The sequence below is a fragment of the Nannospalax galili genome, unplaced genomic scaffold, assembly GCF_000622305.1.
Source record: "Nannospalax galili isolate Female #2095 unplaced genomic scaffold, S.galili_v1.0 scaffold974, whole genome shotgun sequence".
NCBI lineage: Eukaryota > Metazoa > Chordata > Mammalia > Rodentia > Spalacidae > Nannospalax > Nannospalax galili.
The window spans coordinates 2170193-2190312 of NW_008335438.1; positions in this window are offsets into that span (position 1 = coordinate 2170193).

Genomic DNA, 20120 nt, shown 5'->3' on the forward strand with positions numbered 1-20120 from the left:
ACACTCATACACATAAAATAAAAATAACAAAATATTTTTTAAAAGAGTCTACAAAAGTTAAAGCTACCGTGTAAAGCAAGTACCAAATTTCCACTCCGATGTTTGTTCGGCTTTCTCTGCTTTTCCCCCAAACCCAAAGCAAGCAAACACTATGGCTTCCTAAGATGGTCACCCAGCAGCTAATCAGGTGCACTCTGATAAGGCAAAGCTGGTCACAGAGCTTAATGGGGCCCGGGATGTGCTCCAGGTTTCTCTACCCCAGGGCTAGGGAAACCAGACTAGGTTTCTGAGAAGGGGAGTGCTGTGAAATGGAAGCCATGGATCCATTCTTGAAGGATCTCCGAAGGGGTGGGCCACCACCTCCTGGTGCAACCACCAGCTGCTTCTAGATATGCGGGTAGTGATCAGTCCCGGAAGGCAGGGCCACTATACAGAACCCCCACTCACCAACTTCCCACTCTTTGCAGAACAACGTAGCTAGAAAGAATAAAATGCCACCTGTCACTCAATGACGATTTTTGCAAAGACTTTTCGTTCTGTCTTCACTGTAGAGTTGATGTAAATGGGGACTATGTCTTTCCTGACCTCTGTTTTCAGTCTGCCCAACAGTGAGCAGTGCTCTGACAGTATTAGTTTAGTGATTATGTGGGTAATGCCACCTCATTTCTTTGTATACCCATGTCTAAATTGGCTTCTCCTGTCCTTTTCTTGCTAGGTTCGAAAAACTATTTTATTGATATTTTAATTTATGTGTATGAGTGTATTGCTTGCATGTGTGTAAGTGTACCTGTGTGGTGCAATGCTCATGGACGTCAGAAGAGGGAGTCAAATTTCCTTGGAACTGGAGTTATGGATGGTTGTTAGCTGCCATGTGGGTGCTGGGAACTGAACCTGGGTCCTCTGCAAGAGCAGTCAGTGCTCTTAACCTCTGAGCCGTCTCCCTAGGCCTCTTCTTACTGGATTTTAAAATATAATTTCTCTTCCTTCCTTCTTTTCCTTTCTTTTTCCTTGTTTGTTTGTTTGTTTGTTTGTATTAACAAGTTCTCATATAAGCCAGGCTGACCTCAAACCCAATTTGTAGCCAAGGATAACTTTGAACTCCTGATCCCCCTGCCTCCTAGATACTAGGATTATAGGCATGTACCATCACGCAGTCCTGAGGATAGAACCTAGGGCGTCATGCGTGCGAGGCAAGTGCTCTGCCAACTGAGCTACATCCCCATGCCTCACTTAGGCATTTTTTTGTGTATATTTTAGTGATACAGCTTATATCGTCATGTGTTTTGCAGGATGCTTCATTAAGCAGCATTATAGCATAACACATTCTTGTATATGTTACTATAGGTTAAGCTGCTAATAGCAAAGATGCCTAAATACAGTGACTTAAATTCAATAAAGCAGAATGTAATTCCCTATCACACGACTGCCTAAAGATGGTTCAGGGCAAGTGGCTAGTTTTCCCAAAGTCATTCACGAAGCAGGCTAGAGGGGCAGCTCTGACTTCCTTTAGACATGTGATCTCATCCTGCTCTCTGTGCTTTTTCCTGTTTTCCTCTTTTCCGAATCAGGGGAAGAGGGAAGAAGCATGGAGGCCATGCAACTTCCTCATATAAATGCAATCTGTAAGCCGACCATTTCACTTCTACTCAATCCTATTGAACAAAACTTTCCTGACTCTAGTTAGCTGCAAAGGAAGCTGGAACTTGACATCACTAACAGAACAATCCTATGTCAGTATTGGTGTTTCAATCAAGACCCTCTCTTACAGACATGGATACAGACCAGTGTGACCTGGGAAGTTTCTCAGTTGAAGTTCCCTCTTCCCAGGTGATTCTAGGCTGTGTCAAGTTGACAATAAACACTAGCACAATCGCTGAGTCTCCACAAAACAATACTTTTTTCTCATTTTACCATTTTCTTCAGTGAATTTTCAGGATTTAGAAAAACATAAGTATATACCAAGAAATACTAAAAAATGAATTCCTGCATAAAAATACCTAGTGCGTTCTCTCTCTCTCTCTCTCTCTCTCTCTCTCTCTCTGTAGATCTTATTACTAAAGGCAGAAGGATAGACACTGAGAGCTACACCTTGAGCTCAATGCAAAATGCAAGTGTGGATACCTTGTGTTACAAGTTATTGAGAATTTCAAGATGGTGTCTGTGGATCATTAAACCATATACCATAGGGCCCTTCCAACTGTGGGGCCCAGAATACAGCACCTACACTCATGATGTGACTCTGTCTCTGTTACATCACATTATTTTAATGTTTTTACCAGCATCGTATTTAGTGGTGGAATGCCATTCCTTTGTGCAGATTTATAATACTTTATATAACTATTTCTGTATTGTTTAAAAAAATTAACTTCCCAAACTGTGATTTTTGTCTGTAGAAGTTCAATTAGGTGATTTACATTTTCTGTAGGACACAGGTGAAGGATCACTGGGGCTGTAGAAGAACAATAGAAAGATGGTAGAAAACTTCTTGGTGCCTGAGAATGAGAAAGGTCTAACCTCAAACCTGGGGTGCCCAGGACCATGTGTGGAGTCAAGACCATAGCTGGTCATCAAGGGAGGTGAAAAGTTCCATTCTTGAGAATCAGTCCTCCCAAGATTAGAAACTACAAATGACAGAATCCTCCACTGTCCACAGCATAAGCCCACACAGAGGAAAAGTCACTGCCATGCACAACCTGGGACCTCAGGGGAGGGGGCTGATGGGAGTACAGCCACTCAGAGAAGACTGAAACTGCTGTCCAACATTGGGAAGTCCTCCATCCTCCAATCTGTTCCACCATCAACCCATCACCAGGGGGTTCCAAGCTCGTGGGAGGAGGCCACAGCTCTAGCTCACAGGAGAAGATCACAACTTCAGCTCACAGGAGAGGACCACAGTTTCTCTGTATTCCTGATAACCACTGTTTTTTCATCAGTCACATATAACTCAGGCTGACATCAAACTTTCTGTGTAGCTGGAGTTGGCTTTGAACTAGGAATCCTCTTGCTTCCACATTCTTAGTCCTTGGATTGCACACAGGTGCTGTTATGTCTGTCTGGTGGCTTTTATATCAGCAGTCTAATCCTACCACTTTCTTATCACCTGTACTTCAGACTGGTGTAATCTTAAGATTCATATATCACCTTTGATTTTTCTGAGATGTGGCACTTCAACTTTGACATCTCTTAGGAGCAGTAGACCAGTGCTTAGGGGTGGCCTGAACCTCACAGTGGGTTAAATGAGAGTAGGTAAGAAGTATGATCCTGCAAAGACTGCCCTGCCAGACAGGCAGAAGCCAGCACCAGATGGAAATCAGCAAGAGGAAGGCACCATGGTCACGAGAAATATCAACAGGCAAATCACATCAAGACTTGGTCAAAATATACTGAAAAGGGCAGAATGTGGGCCTGTCCTCAGAAACAGAGCCAAGGTTAAGCTCCCCAAGGGTGGTATGGCTCAACAAAGCAGAAGCATTGCCTTTTGCTTGAAGAAATCTGGTTCTCTCTCCACATGTTGTCTCTGAGTGGGTCTGTAGATTTGAAGGCACCCAGGCCTGGTCAGGTCCTCTCTGTCCATGTCAGGCACCTGTCACTCATAAACTCTGAGCAGATGGGGATGGGGTGGGAGGCTTAGGTGTTGGGGGTCTGTTAAAGTAGGGGATGGGTTGGTGGCCACTTCCTCCTGAGCTCCAGAAACTCTTGCAGACTTCTGTGTGCTGCTAAGCCTAAGATATGGTCAGAGCAAATGAGTGTGTGTGGTCTTTGGTAGCAGGCTTTGCAGAAGTAGATAAATAAGACAAAAGAGCAGGTTCTTGAGTATGGGGGGCGGGGGGCAGGGAGGAGTCTGTAGAAAATCTGGGCCAGAGGCATCTCTAACTAAAACTAGGCAGGATAGAAAGGCAGGGGAACTCAAGGGGATATGGGAAAGGAAAGAAGCCCTTTGCTCTAAAATCCCGTTACATTCCTTACTGACGAAGAGTCAAAAACAACTGAGGAGATTACATATGCCTACAGAGACTGCTTGTTTCCCTAAACAACAAATAGACTATGCTTGCTTAGGGTCAGAAGGTTGTGACTTTCAGCTTACCCACACCAGGGGTCCTCCCTCACACCAGCAATTCTCCCTCCTCTCTAAACCTGAGCAGTGCACTCACAAGCTGCCTTACAATTTCATTTACAAAAGGAAATTCTTTAAGAGAAAAAAGTAAACCAGCTTATTTTTCCCTTAATTTTAAAACTTTGTCTAGTCTTTGAACCTAATTATAAATGACCTTCTTTGAGCTATGTAACTTCAAAAGCCACAAAATCAGATACATGGCTATTAAGACACTGTTAAGACACACTTAAGACACTTGAGAAGCCTACATCCATATCTTGGATGCATACTAGTTTCTTTTTAAATATGCTTTTATTTTATGTGTATGAGTGTCTTGCCTGGATCTGTGTAAATATACCACGTGCATGAAGTCCCTGTGGAGGCCAGAAGAGGGAGTCAAATTCCATGGAACCTGAGTTCAGATGCATGTGAACTGCCATGTTGGCACTAGATTAGTCAATTATTTTTCAGTTTGAGCACTTTCTAAAATGTTTGTACAGAAACGTGGCTGAAGTCATGAAAGCCTGAGAGTTTTCAGGTTCTTGCTTTGTTCTGAGACAGGGTGTGATGGCTAATCTTGGTTGATAACTTGACTAAATCTGGAATTAACTGACGTGTGAGAGATTTTCTTGATCAGATTATTGAAGTCAGAAGACCCGCCCTATAGCCTAAGCCATCTAGAGCTTATTCATCTCTCATAACTGAAATTTTATCCCCAGGATTACTAACTTCCCATTTTCCCCTTCCCTCAACCCTGACAGCTACAATTCCATCCTTTCTCCCATGAGTTTAGTTATTTTGGATATCCCTTCAGGTTCTTCAAAGAACTTCTGTCCTAATTAATCTTGTCAGGTTGGTCCTCCAGGAAGGACCCTTGGGGAGGAATTCTCTCAAGAGCCCAAGACCCCTTGCTGATTGAAGAAGATTGGAGATAGCTCAGAGTAATGGCATCTCCAGGACCCAAACAGAGCAAATTTCTGCCATTTCTTCACTACAGAACCTCCTAAGGAGCATCTTAAGATGGAGATAATGGATTTGGTCTCTGGTAGAATATAGGAATATGTCATTATTTAAAAGGTCCATAGTGATTCAGTGCTTAGACAAGGTGATTCAGTGCTTAGCTCTGGGCCAGTCTGTTCACCTCCACTTAACTCTCCCACTCTATAAGCTCCTAAACCCCACAGTTGCCTGACTTACTTCCCTCTAGCATACACATACACACACACACACACACACACACACACCATTTAAAAAACTGTCCACTTGTTACTTTAGCACCCAGGGAACACTGAAGCTGTGTTAATACCTGAAGCAATGACTCTTGTGTTCCAAGAAGGAAGTGATTTCCCATTGGTTCAGCCAGCGGGGAAACTGGACTTTGTGTGCTCAGCCTATGGACTCAGGAGAGCATTGGTCTGGAAGGGCATCAGTGTTTCTAAGTCAACGCCAAAGGCTCAGATACTGGTGGATGGAAGAGTCATTGATTTTTCTTGAGATAATAACTCAAGTGTATTCGTTCAGTGCCTTTCAGAACCAAAGCCTTGTCTGATTTTATTTTTGTTTTGGTTTGGTTTTCTTGTTCATTCTGAGAGGAAAAAGCCAGATGGACTACAGCAGTAATGTCAGTGCTTTTGTTCAGTGGTTCCTGAGGTCCAGTCATTCGCATCCATCTGTCAAACACTGATTCTTCAGCACATATTTAATGAGCACCTACTGTGTGTCACTGTGAATGATGTGGGCTGGGGGAGAAGTCTGAGACCTGGTGATATCTGAGAGGCCAGTCAGGCTTCTGATATCCAGAGTCCTCCTCAATGGGTGTCTGAGTCCTATCCTTAGTTCTATATTAGCAAACCAATCCCAGTACACAATAGACTAAGGAAATGGACCAAATGCTCAACAAACGGTGTTTGTTGTCTGGTTTGGTACATCACTTCCTCTTCCTAATTCCTGCCTTACTCCCTGTGAGCAAGTCTTTTCCCCTCCCATTTATTGAGTACCAGCCATGCCGCACAATGCTAAATGCTTTCTGCCTGCTGTCTGATTTCATCATCTCAAAGCTATGGCAGGTAAAAGCCATGATACCTCTTGAGTTACTTTTCCTGGGGAGATGTAAGAAGCATCTATTCACCTCAGATAGGTCACTGACAGACCAAAGGATTCTGTCCCAGTCTAGTTTAGTGAAACAATGAGTTTATTAGAGTTACTCACAGGAGCATGGATGACTTAAAGACAGCTGCATCAGTAAAATCTGCATCATGAAAACTGCATCACTGAAGTCCCAATCCTAGTCAACTCTTCACCTCTTATATGTTCTAGGACTCCCCTCCCTGCCAAGGGCACTGTAGTTAGGGCAGAATTACATACATTCAGTTGGGGGTGGGGCAAAAGGAAGTGGTCATTGGGATCTCAGGTGCCCCCCAACTTCTACAAGGGAATATGAGGGTATCAAACAGAGAATCAGAGCCACTCTAATGTTAAGACAGCAGTCAGTGCTTACATCCTACCCAAATAAATGACAGAGGTCCACTCTGATAACCATATGACACATAAGGACAGGGAGACCCAAGGGATCATCTATTGGACTTTAAGACCAGATAGTTGGCACCAAAAGCCCAAACTCCCACCCCACTCCACGACTTCGGTGATAGGCTCAACTGTGCCTCCAAATGGGTCCTCCATCCCGGCCTCTGAAAATCATATATCCCTCCACTGCAATGCATTTGATCGGGAAATAGTACATTTTACATCAAAAGACAGGCTAGAAAACTCCAGAATCACTAACTTGCACCTAAAAGACTACATCTCAAAGTATGGTCCCTGTCCCAGCAGCACCCACAGTACCCAGAACCATGAGCAATATGTATTCTTGGGCCCCACTCTAGTCAGGTTAGACTTGGGAAGTGTGTTTTAACTCTGTCCCGGGGGGCAGAGACGCAGTCCAAGTTCAGAATCATTGGTTTAGATGTAATGCCAAGAAAATTTCACTAATGGAGAATCACAGTGAAGGGGGCACATTTGTGTTCAAGAACTTGTAAACATTACTTGTTCTCTTAGTCTCCCGGGACTTCATGAAGGTTCCAGCATATTCTGAACTGGAAGAGCCCTGTAGAAGAAAGAGGTGTTCCTCTTCACTGGGCACTTTCAAACTCATTTGAAATTTTAATCATGAACATTTTCATTTGCAAAATACTTGTCACTATCCCAACTATCCCTTCATCAGTGAAGGGCAGACCTTGGATGGTGTTGAGCAGCACAGTCCTCAACTATAGAGGCCCCTCACACTGAGTGTTTCATCGGAATCGAATCCCCAAAGCCATGCCAGACATTGAAACACACAATATTTTAAAATTCTCTTTGGGATCCTCACAGACCTCTATGATATAAAAAACTTTGAGGGACTGTTTCATGTGGACAGGAATTCCTGGGCTTGGACAACTCTGAAGCCTGGAGCTATCACCAAATAATAAATTAATGAAAGATTGAAGAGCTATAATATTTCCATCTATCAGAAATAATTTAGAATCTAAGGGTTTGAGGTAACCCAGGGAGAGAGTTTCCAAGATGCTTAACTCTTTTAACTGTATGGAAAATACTTCAAGATGAGCTTTGCCAATTGTAACTACGCCAACAAACACTACTACCTTGAATGTTGTCCTGTTTCTGCTCCTTCAAGCATAGCTCCTGCCGCATTTTGAAAGCATTTGATAAGAACACTTTGTATCTAGGTAGCATCTTTCATCCCTAGGTCTCAAGAGCCTATTAGAAAGAAGATTGGCAAGGAAATTCCCCAATGTGGAAGTCCCTTCCCTCCGGTGGAGCGCTTCTAGCAGAAGTGGGAGCCTGCTGACACTGGAGTCACTGTCTAACTCTTGAAGATGACATCAAAGCTAATCAGCAGACCGACGAGCCAGCCTGGACAACATGACTGTAGGCTTCCTATTTCCCTGCATTAATTTAAGAAAAGTAAAAGGACCAGATATTTCTCCTTCTCTTTGTGGTGCCCTAAGAGCTTCACATTTAATCAAGAGATGCTTGCAGTCTTTAGGCCCCAGTCCTGCTTGAGATGTGTCCCAAATTACTATGCATTAGATGCTGGTTCCAGGTCTAGCAGGGAACCCGAAATGCTAGATGCACATAAAAGTTGGGCATGGGACAAGGTGAGCAGGCCAGCTTTGCGTTCCTTTCTGTTTGGCAGGTGACTTCTTTCCTCTTATTTACAAGCAGTTTATTATTTGCTCCTTTGTCTAAGAATGTCTTATTACAGGAAATTTGGTCAAAATAGAAATGTAAGAAGCAAAAAATCTCCCAACACCAAAGAGAAGCACTATTAACTGTTGGATGTATTTCCTTCCAGTCTTTTTTCTACACAATTTAGAAACAGAATTAAGATCACATGGTATGGGGCTGGGGATGTGGCTAGGTTGGTAGAGCTCGTACCTAGCATACACAAAGCCCTGGGCTCCATCTCCAGCACCATATAAACTAGATGTGATGGCATACACCTGTAATCCCAGCACTCGAGAGGTAGAGGCAAGATCAGATGTTCAAAGTCATCTTTGTCTTCATAGCAAGTTTGAGGCCAGCCTGGACTACATCAGACCAAACCTCACCTTAGTCCTAGAGGCAAGGACCAAGTTTGTCTTTGCACAAAGCCTGCTAGTAAATGTGGTTGAACAGAATAACAGTGGGCAGTATGATGTTGAGTGGGTGCATCAGAGCCTATGTAACCTGCCCTCAAATACACTGTTAGGCAATGCTGCAATTCTCTTGTGCTTATTTCCTCCACCCACAGGGATTACTGTTTAGATATTAAAAGCTTATCACTCCAACTGTTTACCCTCGGCCCTCTTTAGAGGCACCTGAAGATGGTCCCTGAGAGTCCACTGACTTTTTATGATACCTGTCTGAGCTTCCTCTCTGGCCATGAGACCTGTTTGGTATATGTATAATACCTGAATGTATTACAGTGGTGATGACCCATGAAATCCTTACCCAATGGCAATGAAAGTTGGTAGATAATATCCCAGCTTCTTTGCTTCTCAGGTGACAGTTGTAAGGTATGCTCTATGTCTGATAATCTTCAAAGGGTTGACCCAGTCACCCTAGCATCCACCTCATTAGCATATATGTCACTCATTAGCATATTCATCAAGTCAGTTTTCCTCTCATCCTTGGCTTCTCACATTCCCCGCTCTCTCGTTGAGTTTCCTGGGATCCCCTCCTGAGAAACTCCTTCACCGAATCCTCCTCTCAGGCTCTGCTTCCAGGGGACCCCAACCAAATCTTTCTCATTGGATAGTCTCTACAGAACTGTAGAATTAAACCAGATAGTCTTTAAAGACGGGATATATATTAAGTGGCAAGTAATTGCCAAAAGAAGGTTTCTTGGAACTCTTTTACTAACCCTTGATTTGACTCTAAGAATCTGAACCCTGAACTGACCATTAGGAAAAGGAAGAAGAGCCATGGCCCTAACCTTCCAGGTTGGCACTGCAGGATCATTAAGCAGTTTCGTTTGAGTTTGTTCTTTTGTTGTTTATTTTCGCTGGTGTTTGCTTTGCTTCATTTTCTTGTGTTCCTGGACAGAGGCCAGTGGTTATAGAATTTTTGTCTTTCGTCTCTACAAATGGCAAGGGAACTGAGCAGCTGCTTTGGGTCTCAGTAAATCAGAGTTTGGTATTTTCAGGGAAAATGAAAAGAAATAGACTCTGGTGGCAGCAGGTTTTTGTCATTATGAGACCCTTGCAATCTCTGAGGAGTGTGCAGTTGTGTTCCAAAATAAAGCTGCATGTTTGGGATTACCATGGTGACCTAGAAAGCACATCTTCCCTGGGGAATCCCAGGAATGAAGTTTCCTATTGACTTCCCAGAGGAGGTAGTGGCTACATTAGTCAAAGGGCTGAGGCTATTTTCTTTAAACTGAAGGACAGGCAGACCAGTCTCATGATCAGCTGGACATTCCCTGAAAGCCCAGGGGCCTCTGCTTGGTGGCAGGAATTTGATCACTCAACCTTTTTTGTCCTGGGACAGAATCCCATTCTACCAGGTTTTAGGCATTTGCCACCTCCCCTCATGCCCACCCTCCAACCTCTCACTCGCTTTCAGAGCTACTTTTTCTTCTGTGTCTTTCCCTCTGAAAACAAGTCCAGCTTCCTGGCCTTCTTGGCTTTGGTATTGCTTGTTTCACCTCATAGACTCAACTCATGAGTCGATCCTGGCTTCAGAAGGTTCCACGGATGAAAACAGATTCTTCTTCAAAGTGGTGCTTCCAGAGTGGCTGGGAGTATTTATGTGCTATTAGTATTACTTAAAAAAGTACAAATAGATCATCAACTCTAGTACCAATGAGTTAAGTGACTATGGGTTTGATTCTTTAAGATTTTTCCTTGTATGGGGCTCTCCAGGTACCCACAGGATCCTGGAGGGAATGGATAAGGCCTGTAATGTGAAAGTATTTTGCTCATAGCCAGCAGCTAGCCTTCCTGGACTTCTGGCTCCTTCTGTGTGAGAGCAGGAGGTACAGACCCAGTCCAACAGCACAAAGGAGGATGCTGTGAGTTACATGTGAAATGTCCTCCAGAAGCTCATGTGTTTCACACTTGATCCCCAGCTGGTGGTGCTGTTTTGGAAGGCTATGGAACTTTTAGAAGGTGGCGCCTTGCTGGAGGAAGTGAGTCACTCCGAGGAGAAGGAAGAAGGATTGAGATTTTACAGCCCTGACCATTTCCTGTCCACGTTCTGCTTCATGGTCCACCAATATGTGAGAAGGTGAGGGGCCCCAGTTGTACATTTCTGTCACCATGGAATTGTGTGTCACCATGTTCTCTCCTCCATGATGGACTGTATCTCCTTGAACTGTAAGCCAACTTCCTCCGGTGAGTTGATTCATGCTAGGTATTTGGTCAGAGCAACAAGAAAAGGAACAAATCCGAGGGTGAACTGAAGGCCCAGGCCTCAACAGCAGCTGGTGTGGTTGCCAGCTGCTCTGGAACTCATTCTTGAGTTTCTCAGTCAACTTTCAGGTGACTTTGAAGGAAGAGTTGTGTTTCTTCTGCCTCTAGCTGAGCACTCCCACCACAGGGAAAACATGCCCACCCTGTGTCCCCCAGGGTGGGTTGTGAAGGTTAATGAATTGGAATTTGTGAAGCGCTTTGAGATCTGTGGATGAAAGGCCCTATGAAGTCAAAAAGCGTTCAGATGATTATGAAATTGCCTTGCCTGAGGTCAGACAGTGCAGGACGTGGGGAGCTAGGAGGGGAAGGCACACTCCCTTTCTTCCATTCCCCTGCCAGAACAACTAAGACAGTAACCTGTGCTTGTTAAGATGGGCTGTCCCTCAGTGGGTGGATGTCCTCAGGCCGCACATGCTGGCTCCTTTATTCCCAGCACCCTGGTTAGGACCAGCCTCCACATCTCACCAGTTCTGCTCATTGGAATGCCAAACAGCTCCCTCCATCTTGGGGAAGCCTCTGGTTATAGGTCTCTTAGAGGCTCAAGGAAGCTGGTGAGGGACAGAGACTCAACTTGACCCTGACATCTTCCTTGGAAATGAGGGGCAGTTCCTTGTAAGCCAATGGGACAAGGAGGAGCTCAGCTCTGACTGAATTGGGGGAGACTTTGAGCCACCTATTCCAGGTCTTTCCTCTACCCCATTTTCTGGCGGCTGCGCTGCATATTTGTTTTACAAACAGCTCCTCTCTTTTGTTTCTTCCTCCCCCACGTTGGCTGTTGCATAGATAGCTCATTGTAATTCAGACACCTGTCACTTTGGGATGTCAGTGTGTCTGTTGCCACACTGATTAGTTAAGATGAAGAAAAAAAAATACAGCACCATATAAATAAAAAATTACAGACTGTCATGTTGTTTCAAAAGAGCCCACCTTGCCATACCAGATCTCTGCAAAGTGGCCTTCATTCTGTTCCCAGCTAAAGGGAACGCTTATAATGTCTTGTTTTTTAGTGATTAAGTGGTTAATGATTTAATGAACTAAAAAAAAAAAATCTCATTTGTTGCTTCCCTCAGACTTGGAAAAAACCTCAAAGAGCTGATTTTCTGTGTACCTCAGTCCAATATTGCTACCTGCTGGGATACGAACACAGTCTCTAAATAAATTGCTAGTGGCCTTAGGCGGGTGGAAGAGTCTTTCTTTGATCCTGCTGGAGTGGATGAAGTCAAATGTTCAATCAATCAATCACATTCATAACTTGCAGCTACAATCGGGCTGACAACAGCCTATTATTTATTTTTAAAATCATATATTTCATTATTGCAAAACACACAGGCTCTCACGAGGGGGAAGAGACTAAATTATTGATAAGCCATATAGATGACTGAGTTTGTTGTTTCTGACATGCTTGTCACTAACTATTGTCAGGAAGAATTTACTAAGATGTAGAGTCGGGAAAGTTGGCCAGGAATGTATGTCATGCTAAAACAGAGATGGGAAGAGGAAGCACTAATGGCCTCTCTCTCGCTCTTATTGAATTCTTATAGGTAAAAGGCAGCTGAAGGCAGAACAGGTTTCTATTGTAAAGCCAGACTTGAAAAGCCCCCCATTTGATTGCTACGGCACGAGAGATTTGGTTCTCAAAATAGCCATGCGTTTGGGAAATGAATTTTTGCTGGTGTCTGTGCATTCCTGGAAATAACAATCGCAACTCTCCAGAACTCCCTCATGGAGCAAGGCCAGGCATATTTATTCAATACTGCGCACTGGGGTGGGGGAGCGTGCAATCACAGCAGCTGAAGAATCAGGCTCCGAGGAAGCCAGTTAGGGGCTCCCCTTGCTTTTGAGGATGAGAGAAGAAAAGGGGCTCTCCCATTGCACCCTGTCATGCCTCCTGAGCTGAAGGGCACTAACAATGGGGTCCCTTCCCTATGGACCTGCAATTGAATTATGTGTGTGGATGTGGGTATGGGTGTGTACACAGGAGTGCATACACACATACGCCATGATTCATGTGGACATCAGAACATATCTTGAAGGAGTCTGTTCTCTTTTCTACCATATGGGTTCTGGGGATCGAACTCAGGTCCTTAGGCTAGATAGCAAGTACCTTTACCTGCTGAGCCATCTTGCCAGCCTTGCTAATCAATTTCTTTTTTGGGGGGGGTGGTCCTCACCTGCCTCTGCCTCCCAAGCACAGGGATTAAAGAGGTGTGTGCCCACACCAGTTGCAATTAAACTTTTACAATGGGCTTTGGAGGAGGGACAATGTCCAGAAAAAAACTGCTCTTTCCCCATCCCCCACCTGGTACTAGGGACCAAACCCAGGGCCTTGTATTTGCTCGTCTCTACCACTTACCTAAGTCCCCAACCCCTGACTCTCTTCTGTATTCTTTATTTTCTATTTTCTGGGTCCCTAGATCAGAAGGTCTTGGAAAGTACACAGAATGGTCTGGATGCAGTCTGAATAGCAGGGTTTGAACCAGAGGTGTCCTAGGCCCAGTGTTGTCACCTGACTCCTATCTACACCAGAAGCAGGACATTACTTCTAGAGTGTGCTAGAAGAAAGAGACTTCTGGACCGAGGGAAAGGGAGATGTTTTATTAAGGCAACTTAAGTCTTCACTTACACAGATCAAATCTTATTAGAAGAAGCACCATAATATTTGAACAAAACCAGGTGTTGAACTAAAGATTTCTAACACTCACCCCTCCCCCTGTTGGATGGCCCCTAGAATATAAGTACAATGAAAGTGAAATCAAAGCTCCTTTGGAGGTCTGGTTGAGATGTGATTTGTACTCCTAACTACAAGATCCCAGTTGTAGGGATGGATCTACAACTAGGTATGCCTAGAACCAGTTTTCTCAAGGTCAAAGTGTCCTTCAGAATCCATCTGTTCAAGTCTCTCCTTCCCACTGTATGGATAAGAAAAGTAGGAAGCAGAGGAATTGGAATAAGGCATCTATTTAGGAGCAGATGGGACAGACCCTGGCCTCCATCCTCCTCCCCAAGGTGAAGTGGGAAGTCTTTATCAAAGCTGGAATCAGAAAAGGGGTGTCTGATTGCTACGCCCTTCACCTAATATTGCTTTTTAGGGTGAGATTCCAGCATGCACTGGTTTTGTTTTAAGGCAGTAAACTTCAACTGGAGCTCAAACAGTCAGTAAAGTCTCTGAAGCACAGGGGTTTTTCACAGTGCTGATCCTGACAAAGAGGAGACCGGGCTGGAGGTTTAGGCTTTGTAATGAACTTCTGAGTCCAGGAGAAGATACTGACTCCACCTTCTGGGATCTGGGAGCACTCACTCGAAGCTTTTTGCTACCTCTTCCTCTGTGTGTTGGACTTGGCTGACGTGGCCCTTCTGGGGTTTTGTCCTTGAACTCAAGCAGTGGTTGCAAGAAAGTTTCTGTCTTTGACCTCTTCACGCGTTCACCTTTGCCCCTATCCTTTCTGGGCCCTTATAGCACAGTTTTAGAGAAGGTTCTGCTGAGTTGATTTAGAATCTCTTATCCTTGGTATCTAATCATCTGGGCTGCTGTCTTCAGCAGGAATCTTCTTTGATCAGTTTAGCAAGAATCCCCTTGCCGTGGAAGAATCCTCTAGGTACCTTTCTATCCATTGTTTCTGTTTCATTCCTGTCTATGAGAGCTTTTTCCTGGACTATAAATCCCCACTTTCTGTTGCATTTGGAATGGTTCTCAGTTCTAAAATGAGATCACACACTCTCTCAATTGCAATAGATCCCAAATAAAGACTGTTACTACTGCCCTCCAGCTACAGCTCTCTCTGAATGCCCATGCATGCTTCAAGTTAACTTCTAGCTCCAAAATCTTATATAATTATTATTCAACGATACTCTCCTTTTAATTTATTCTTTGAACATTTTACAATCTAGGTTAGCAAACACGGGAATGGAGTTGACCAAACCATCAATACACCAGAATAAACCATTCCGTGTTAACTGATTCCTCAGCCTCTTGGCTGAAATGAGGTATCTCTTTGTATTTTGGCTTTTCTATCTGTTGAATGAGGAGACTGAATCCTCATCCAGCTGGAGCCATGACTGTGAAAATCTCACACAAGTGAGGGGAGGGGAGACAGAAACGGAAACAGCACCATGGGTGTAGAGCACTAGAAATATTTGGTGTTGGGAATTTACTGCTGTGAATATGAGACTGCGTTGCTTCAGAGGATGGCTCATGTAAAGCAGACACCTTATGTTTCTTTGGGAGAAAGTAGGAGAAAGGAATGGGAGCACCACTCATTACACATTAGTTTCCTAGCAATGGATGGCTCAGGGAAAGCCTTTAAGAGGGGAAATACAGCCGCCTCTTGCCCAGTTGCAAGAGCAGAGATACAATGAGTCTGTGCCTTCATCTTTTTGTCCTTTTCTGTTTCCTGGGTGGCAAGGCATGCGTGTCCACTAGCAGCTCCTCATTGTCCATAAACATCACATTCATTTCCCATGTGTGTGGCTCTTTTTCTTTTGAAGCTTATTTGCCACTCACATTGGTGAGAGTTGCCACCTCGAGGAGGGAAGCCTGGAGTACCTGTAAGGATTTGGAGGTGGGAGGTCAGACAGATGGGGTTTTGCCCCCCTGGCAAGACAAGACTCTATTAAATATGACTTTATTAATAGTCTCTCTCCCAGCCGTGGTCCCCTAAGGAGCCGCCTGTGATTGGTCAGTTGTGCGATTATAATGGGCACTAATTATACCTAGAAGCCAAGGATAGCTGGCCTGCCTGACAAAGCCCTTGGTGATTCAGATTTGAGTAAACACCAAAAGCTAAAACGACTTCATCTTCCCAAAAGGACAAAGGCATTACTTCTTGAAAAATGAACAGTTTAGGAAAACAGTTAAACATGGGAGTGAGAAATAAAGCAGAAATGCTTCTAGCTTTTTCCTTGTTGGAGGAGATTTGGATTAACCATGCGTGGGCCAGAGTGGCATCAATTAAGAATAGTCTTCAACTTGCCCTGGGGGGCGGGAGTGCTAGCAATTCTTGGATTTTACAGTGAGTCTCCAAATGTGGCTTTTTTCTTTATATCCCAGATCTATACATTGAACCAAGAAATAGGTCCATCTGTAAAAGGCTCTACCTTCTTCTTCCAAGTGACCCTCAGCAGCAGTGCCCTGGACCAGATCATGAAGCTAGTTATCTGCTTACAAGCTAGCCTTTAACATTCAAGGTCAGGACCACTGCACAATGGCATGTTAAGAGGTAGCTTGTGAGAAGAGAGGAGAGCTTGTCCAATGAGCTGCAGAAGGAACTTTCTGGAAGGGGAGTGCTGAGTAGAATCACTGATTTGCACAGGGGAAATGATTCTAGTCCTTGGTATATCATAGAATTGGGCTTCTCATTCATTTCCTCCCTATAGAATGGCTTACTTCCTGGTGTCTTAAGAGTGGCCCAGGAGCCAGGAAGAACCTGCTGGGTTGTTGAATGCTCCATCTTTTTTGGTATTATCTGACCACACAGAGCAGGAACACCATGCCCTCCCCAGCTCGAGTCTGGAATAAGCTTATTACATACCTCAAAAAGTCAGTGTCCAAGAGGCAAATGGCTTGGGGTTAGACAAGTTCATCTGGTCCAATGGCTGCACCAGTGAGCCCAGAGCCCAAGTTCGATGCCCATAGACTTGACCATCCTGTGTGGTCGGGCTCTGCCACTCCCCAGCCTTATTTCTTACTCTCCTACCACCTATTCACTGTGGTTCACAACTTGACATTCTACTGCACTTAAAGCGGACCTGGCTTCTGCTCCAAGAACTTTCCACTTGTTCTTTTCTTCTTTCTTGGTGCTCTGTCTCTGCTACCTTCACAGCTCCTCACACATCCCTTCAGGTCTCTGCTCCAAGGCACTCCTTTGACAAGCAGTCCCCAAATGCTGCCTCTCACCAGGTTTTATGCCCCCCCCCTTAGAGAGAGTGTTCTCAATTTTATTGGATTATGACACATCATCTTTACTTGTTTATGTGCTTGTAATATGAGATGTCGAGTCGAAGGAGCCCCATGAGAGAGAAGACACGACCAGTGTGATCCATCCACATTTCAATCCAAGAACTCTATCTTGGTGAACAAGTAATCTTTTAGCATGTTTTAATGCAGTAGTATTGACCTTGCTGAGCACTCATGGTTAATAAGTCCCAGCAGGAGGAGCTACAGTGACTGGTCTGTAGTTGATACAGGAAAAAAAAAAAAAAAAAAAAGTTTGTTGAGCCGATTTTGAATTCTAACCCTAGCATAGACCAGTTTAGCTAGATCTCTTCTTGGGCATTCTAGGGCAGATTCGGAGGACATGTGCCCCTGAGGGATGTTGAGAAGGACTGGCCCTTTTCTTTGTACAAAAACGTGTGTTTGAGTGGTTCTGAAAGGCTGTGATTACTAAACATAGAAGGTGTGGAATGCTGAGAGGTGGCTCAGCTGGAAGATGCTTACCAAGCAAGCAAAGTCCTGGCTTCAATCCTCAGCCCTATGATAATCTAGGAGTAGTGGCACATACCTGTAATCCTAGCATTGGGAGGTAAAGGCAGGAGGATCACAAACTCAGTCATCCTTGGCTACATTGCAAGTTCTAGGCCAGCGTGGCCTACATAAAACTCTGTTTTAAGACAACAACAGAAGTGGATATGGATGGAACATGGCATGGCCCCTGTCCAGCTGGTCAAGTAGACCCTTCAGTGTTTCAATGTCTAGGTCATTCTGAGGTTGAGCTATTTTAACAGAAAGGTTTTCCTGTCCTTTTTGCTAGATATCAATCATTTCTCTAGATTCCCCTTGCCTGCGGTATCAGAGAAGATGGGATGCCGTTCTGGGGTTCAGTGGGAGAAGGTGACTGGAGCCAGAAGATTTGGCTCTTGTCTTTCCTTCAGCCCCGAGTCTCACAGCACCTAACAGACAGGCCTCTGGGCTTCAACCCAGGCTCAGTGGGACAGGGTGTGTCATTTATTCATAATGTCTCCTTCCCTTCTGCCCTTACACTGTTCTCTGTGAGTGCACAATAGATACCAGACTTGGCCAGGTGATTTGCTCTGGCTATACGATGGAGGCAGGAGTGTGACAGCTCTGAGTCCAGGCCATAAGAAGAATCACTTTCGTTTTGTCCTACCCCTCCTTAGGTTCCAACACTCACCATGAAAAGAGCATGCCCCAAGGAGTTATTAACCCACAAGGGACACAAGGAGAACTGAACCAAATCCACAGCCTGAAGCACAGGTGCCCCAGCCAACCCACAGTCTCACAAGTAAGAAAAGTGTGTGTTTGTTGTCAAGATCATAATACCATTTGTTACTCAGCATTATTGCTATAGTAGCTGACCAATACATTTAACATGAGCTTTCTAGTGAACCAGACTTTCCAGACTCCCACTCTACCTTGTTCCATCTTACCCTGCCAAGTGAGCAGGCTTTTAAAGGTACCCCTGTCAAAGGCATGTTTGCCAAATGTACATTTTCCAGTGTGTGACCAAGTAAAAGGCTTTACCCAAGTGTGTCTGGATAACTGGGAGGGGGGTGGTATAAGAAGAAGATCCAGCAGAGCATGTGGGATAGGCTTTGGAGTTGTCACTATGGATGGACTGACTTTGCTTATCTTTTGTCCTATATTTCAAAAGCAAGTCTCTGAATTATTGATGACTTTGGTGAACTCAAATACTCCCTAATTAATGATGAAGGCAAAAAAGGCCTCCCTGGAGTAAAAGCTTTCTTCATTGACTTTTGTTTAATTATCATCCTGTTTGAAAACAAGGCTTTGGGACATCCTTGCCACTGAGCAGCAGGGAACCCTTAAGGGAAAGATAAAGTGGAAAGTAAACCCTAGGAAAGTAAATTGGGGTTGCGACTCCCTTGAGGAGTTTAAAAGATTCTCTTGATACCTATGTGCATGGGGTGGCAAGGAGCTTGCTTCTAGAACAGGCCCCAGAGTCTTATCATCTTTCTCCAGAGGATGATGCCGACCCTCCCCAAGTTGAACATCATAGTACACACCTCTGTGTTCCCTGACACCATCAAGCAAGGATACTGACTAGCATTGATGGAGGGCCTGGGTGTATTATAATTTCAAATTTGGTAACTTCTTTACACACTACAACAGCCCTGTGAAAAATATCCACTTAGAAACTTCCTTCTACTCATGAGAGGTCAGATATGGAAGTATCACCCTGTCCAAGATCACATACCTGCTGAGCCTGGGTGTAGACACAGTCTGCTCCTCAGTCAGGCTCTGAGCCCTTGAATTATAGAAGCTTCCTTTGAGTTATTTTTCAATTATTTTTTTAATTAATTAATTGAATTGTGTGTAGGTGCATGTTTGGAGGTCAGAGGACAACTTGTGGCAGTCAGTTCTCTTCTTCCACCATGTGGGTCCTGGGGCTTAAACTCAGGTCTTCAGGCCTACCTGTAGGCACCTTTCCCCATGGAGCCATCTCACAAGCCCCCTCTGAGTTCTTGACCAAAAGGAGGTTAACCAGCTCCTGCTCTTGACCAATTGCTGAAAGCCCAACTGAGCATGTGAAGCAGATGCCGATGTCCACCCACATACCCCAATGTTAGTGTCGAGATTAAGAAAGCATCTTGGATCATCAGATGACTTCACTGGACTGCTCTTGGGGTCAGGTGAACCATCAACTCACATGGAAGGTTGTTATGTAACTTTGTCACACTGTACAAGAAGAATGTCACTAGGAGCACTGGCCTTGACATAACCCAGTAGGCACTTCATGAGGATTCATAAAAGATCATCTAAGTCTAATATCCAGTGGACAGGTAGAGATGTACTTGATAGACAAAGTGAGCCAAGCAACCTGGTTTTCCCTGCTTCCCACTGACTCCAGGGAGCTTGGAGACATCCAGAGAAGGCATCATAGCCACTGTTTGTGAGCTAGCCTCCCTCTGTAGAAGCTAGACGAGATTTCTAGCTTTGCTTTCTTTCTTTTCTTGCTTTTTCACCCGTTTTTAACTGTTTTTGCATATTCTGTGTATGTGTAAGTATACAAATTCATATAACTATGTGCTTCTCCGATTTAGGCTACAAACACAGCTATGTATCTTTTCTTTTTTTTTCCTAGTTCATTGTTTACATA